The following is a 5,414-nucleotide window of genomic DNA, read 5'->3' on the forward strand; positions in this document are numbered from 1 at the left end:
CTTCACTGGTGAATTCTATAAAACATTTAAAGAAGAACTAATATCAACTCTTCTCAAACTTCTGACAGAAATTGAAGAGAACACTTCCTAACTCTTTCTATGAGGCCAGCATCATGCTGACACCAAGGCCAAAAAAGACACTACAAGTCCCAGTAATAGCATAAAGAAAAGAAGACACTAGTAGAAAGAAAAACTGTAGATCATTATCTCTTGTGAACATTGATGCAAAAATCCTCAGCAAAATACTAGCAACTGAATTCAACAGCATGATAAAAGGATTGTGTACTGTGACCAAGGGGGTTTATACCCTGAAAGCAAGAGTGGTTCACCATACAAGAATCATCAATGTAATGTACTGCATTAACCGAATTAATTAAAAAAACAGTGATCATCTCAACAGAGCAGAAAAATCATTTGGCAAAATTCAACACCCTTTCATGATTAAAACAGTCAATAAAGTAGGAACAGAAGGTAGTTATATAATGTAATAAAAGCCATACACGAAAAATCTGGCCAGGTATGGTGGCTCATACGTATAAATTCCAAACACTTTTTGGGAGGCAGTGGCAGGAGGATCACTTAAGCCCAAGAGTTTGAGACCAGGTTGGGCAACTTAGTGATACCCAGCTCTATAAAAAAGAAAAGAAAAGAAATCCACAGCAAACATCATATTCCATGGTGGAAGACTGAAAGCTCATCAACTGGGATCAGGAGCAAGGAGAGAGTCAACCTCAAATAACAACAGATACAGTGGCTCTAAGAAAAAATGATATTACTTGGGAATGAATGACAAATTGTATATTAGTCCGTTTTCACGCTTCTGACAAAGACATACCTGAGACTGAGTAATTTACAAAAGAAAGAGGTTTAGTGGACTTACAGTTCCAAGTGACTGGGGAGGTACACAATCACAGCGGAAGGCAAGGAGGAGCAAGTAATGTCTTACATGGATGGCAAAAGGCAAAAAGAGAGAAAAGCTTGTTCAGGGGAACTCTCTTGTGAGACTTATTCACTGTCACAAGAACAGCACAGGAAAGACTTGCCCCCATGATTCACCTCCCACCGGGTCCCTCCTACAACATGTGGGAATTCAAGATAAGATTTGGGAGGGGACACAGCCTAACCATATCAGATTGTGTGAAAGGAAAATAAAATCTCAGGACCCCAAACTCACTATTCAAAAGGAAAAATTAAGCTTGGAAACTAAGCCACACAAAAAGCTGCCTTACCTTTTGTTCCTAAACAGATAGGTATAAGATAGAAGGCCACATGTCTCCCCAGGTGGCCTCCCTCACCTTGACAATGTAAATTAACAGCTTATCTTCACAGGTGCAGGACAAAAGGAGACTAGAAATCATCCCCCCATATACCCCTCAGAAAAATGCATATTTGACCTCTTCCTCTACTCTCTGTTTATCTTATGTACAGATTTACTGAGTGTAAGATATGTAATTGACTATTCCTCTACCCTGTCCTTTTCACATGGAACATGTGGATTCAGTGAGCACTAATCAAAGCCTCAAAAGAATGCAATGGCTTATCTCACTTGTCTACCTTCCCTTTTTTTCCCTTTCTCCTTTCCCCTCCTGCCCATTTTTCCCCTTTAAATAATGAAGTCCTCAAAATCTTCTTTGGAAAAAAGTGCATGCCACAGATCGTACTGTCTTGTGTCTCTTCTTCTTGGGTGCATGCACAACCTTGGCAAAATAAACCTCTAAATTGATGGAGACCTATCTGAGATACTTTTTTGTTTACAGTTCCATCCCCGGGAATACATGTACCATGGTGAACCATTGGGGGAGGCACTCAGAGAGAAAAAGAAAGGAAAGGGGTTTTAAAGGCAAAATGAGGAAGGTTACATTAGTTGTTTAGAAAAAATTATCCTTGGCTACAAGGATTGATAACAAGGGTAGCATTAGTCCAAGATTGAACAGGCAACTGCTGGACAGGTGTCCTTGCAGAAATATTCTTTGTGCATGGGTGTGACGACCTTTGTGCAAGATTGTGGTTTCAGACAGTCCTTGTTTTTTATTGTTGTGTTGGGTTTTTTTTTTGTTGTTGTTTCTTTGTTTTTGTTTTTGTTTTTGTTTGAGACAGAGCTTTGCTCTTGTTGCCCAGGCTGGAGTACAATGGGGCAATCTCGGCTCACTGCAACCTCTGCCTCCTAGGTTCAAGTGATTCGTCTGCCTCAGTCTCCTGAGTAGCTGGGATTACAGGTGTGCGCCACCACGCCCGGCTAATTTTGTATTTTTAGTAGAGACAGGGTTTCATCATGTTAGTCAGGTTGGTCTTGAACGCCAGACCTCAGGTGATCCACCCATCTCAGCATCTCAAAGTGTTGGGATTACAGGCATGAGCCACCGTGTCCAGCCTCAGCCTCAGCCTCAGACAGTCCTTGTAATATTTTCTATCATAGGCGCGTGTGCATGGAAGCCCCTCCTCAGCCTCCTAAGTTCATTTTTTTTTTTTTTTGAGACGGAGTCTCGCTCTGTGCCCAGGCTGGAGTGTAGTGGCGTGATCTCGGCTCACTGCAAGCTCCACCTCCCGGGCTCACGCCATTCTCCTGCCTCAGCCTCCCGAGCAGCTGGGACTACAGGCGCCCGCCACCGCGCCCAGCTAATTTTTTGTATTTTTAGTAGAGACGGGGTTTCACCGTGGTCTCGATCTCCTGACCTTGTGATCCGCCCGCCTCGGCCTCCCAAAGTGCTGGGATTACAGGCGTGAGCCACCGCGCCCGGCCTAAGTTCATTTTGTTAGGGTTTGGCATAAGTGACTCCAGTTTGATTTGGACAACTTGTGCAGAAGGATGCCCACTTTTGCTACTTCTATTCAACATAGGACTGGAAGTCCTAGCCAGGGAAATTAGGCAAGAAAAAGAAATAAAAGCAAGTCAGATTGGAAAGGAAGAAGTATCTCTGTTCGCAGATGGTATTTATTTATTTAGAGACAGGGCCTCACTCTCATTGCCCAGGATGGAGTGCAGTGGTGTGATTGTTACAGGACAGGGGTAACCCCAAGAGAGGGTTCTTGGATCTCATGCAAGAAAGAATTCAGGGTGAGTCCTTGGTGCAAAAAGAAAACAGGTTTATTAAGAAAGTAAAGGAGGGGCAAAGTCTCACTCTGTTGCCCAGGCTGGAGTGCAGTGGCGCGATCTCAGCTCACTGCAAGCTCCGCCTCCCGGGTTCACGCCATTCTCCTGCCTCAGCCTCCTGAGTAGCTGGGACTACCGGCACCTGCCACCATGCCTGGCTAATTTTTTTTTTTTTTTTTGTATTTTTAATAGAGATGGTGTTTCACCGTGTTAGCCAGGATGGTCTCGATCTCCTGACCTCATGATCCGCCCACCTCGGCCTCCCAAAGTGCTGGGATTACAGGCGTGAGCCACTGTGCCCAGCACTGCAACCTGTGTTATCAGCAAGGTCTTTATGACTTGTATTTTGTGCTGACATCCTATCTCATCCTGTGATTGAGTATGCCCTAACCATCTGGGAATGCAGCCCAGTAGGTTTCAGCCTCATTTTACCCAGATCCTGCTTATGATGGACTTGCTCTGGTCCACACGCCTCTGACACAATCATGGCTCACTGCAACCTTGACTCCCCGGGCTCAGGTGATTCCCTCACCTCAGCCTCCTGAGTAACTGGGACTATGGGCACCATAACACCATGCCTGGCTAATTTTTTGTAGTTTTAGTAGTGATGGGGTTTGCCAGGTTGTCCAGACTGGTCTCAAACTCCTGGGCTCAATCTATCCACCCATCTCCACCTCCCAAAGTGCTGGGATTGTGGGTATGAACCATGGAACCTGGCTAATAAGCTCTTATCTGTATAAAACCCTAAATATTCCACACACAAAAAAAATGTTAGAGGTAATAAATGAATTTAGCAAAGCAGTAGGAATCAAAGCCAATGCACAAAAATCAGTTAAATTTCTATGCATTAACAATAAGCAACCAAAAAAGAAGACAAAACTTCCACTTACAATAACATCAAAAAGACCAATCAAAAAGCTCATGCCTGTAATTCCAGCTCTTTGGAAGTCTGAGGATGGGAGGATCACTTAAGCCCAGGAGTTGAGGCTGTAGTGAGCTATAATCGTGCCACTACACTCTAACCTGGGCAAGAGTAAGATCCTGCCTCAAAACAAAAAACAAATACCAACAAAAACTCATGCAAATAGACAGCAATAAATAAATACATTAATTTAATTAAATAAAACAATTTTTAAAAAAACCTCAAAAAACCAGTAACATCAAAAGGTTCTCAAGGTGTTACCAATTAAATTGAAAGTTCCAGCTGGGCTTGGTGGCTCACACCTGTAATCCCAGTGCTTTGGGAGACCAAGGCAGGAGGATCCCTTGAGGCCAGCAGTTCAAGACCAGCCCAGTTAATATAGCGAGGCTCTGTCTCTAAATAAAAAAATTAAAAAGAAAAAAACAAAAAAACCTGGAAGTTCCCTTCACCCCAACTCCACTTCTACCCCCAGTGTGGGGGCACGTCTTTCCTTTCTCTCTTCCAGTCCATATTTCATAGTAGCCCTTCAAGTCCCACATTAGAAATAGCAGACAGCCCAAATCCCATGGTGTTTCTTTGCATCGTCTCCCTGTACCCCGTGTTTAAATGTCACAGCGCCTCACACACAGAGCCTTGACATACCATTTGCCGTCTGTTGGTCTCACTGGATTGTAATCTCCGCATGGCCATGGCTGGATTTTATAAAACGTTGCTGTCCTGGTGCTTGGCAAAGCGCAGGCAGGGAGGAGGCATTCAGAGCCTGTTCACGGAGGGCAGCGGGCAGCGGCGGAGAGTGGCAGGCTGTCTGGATAAACCAGGTCTGCCTTTCTCAGGCTAGTTCATACCTAAAGGACATTTAAGGGGTCCAGCCGGGCCATTCAAACTCTGGTCGTATGAACTGAAGCCTCCTCAAGGGAGATACACACAAAAAATGCACAAAACAACACGGCCTAGTGGGAAAGGACCTGGACTTGCATGAAAAGGTGCGGGGGAGCCTTTCCCAGCCTCAATTTTCCTCCTCTTACAGAGGCGGAGGCTCATAGAATGAGGTGCATGACACCCCAGCTTAGGAGAAGAAACTTTTGCAGAATGAATCAGGAGCCAGGTCTGCGCTCCCGAGGCCAGAGCTGGCCTCCTGTCGCGGCCCAGTGCACAGAACGGCCACTTTGTGCCCTGCGCTTCGCCTCCAGACCGGGCGGGAGCTGTGCCTCGCCCCGGTGTCCTGGACACGAGCAGCTGGGCGCCGCTGCTGAGAGAGGGAAGCGCCGCGCGGGTCCCGGGCCCAGCGCTGCGCCCAGTCCTGAGGCGCCCTCCTGCGGCCGCTGCTCGGCGACCTCCCGGCCCTGCGGCTGCGGCCCCGCCCCCGCGCTGACGTCACCGCATTCCGGCTCCGCTCCTCCC

At 46.2% G+C, this 5,414-nt stretch overlaps 1 protein-coding gene across 13 annotated transcripts in view; it reads left to right on the plus strand.

Moving 5' to 3' along the window:
- Positions 1-5,414, plus strand: part of NOP16 (NOP16 nucleolar protein) — a 274,193-nt gene that overhangs the window by 234,671 nt on the left and 34,108 nt on the right. The window lies entirely within an intron of this gene.

Source organism: Macaca thibetana, chromosome 6 (assembly GCF_024542745.1).
Source record: "Macaca thibetana thibetana isolate TM-01 chromosome 6, ASM2454274v1, whole genome shotgun sequence".
Classification (NCBI taxonomy): Eukaryota; Metazoa; Chordata; class Mammalia; order Primates; family Cercopithecidae; genus Macaca; species Macaca thibetana.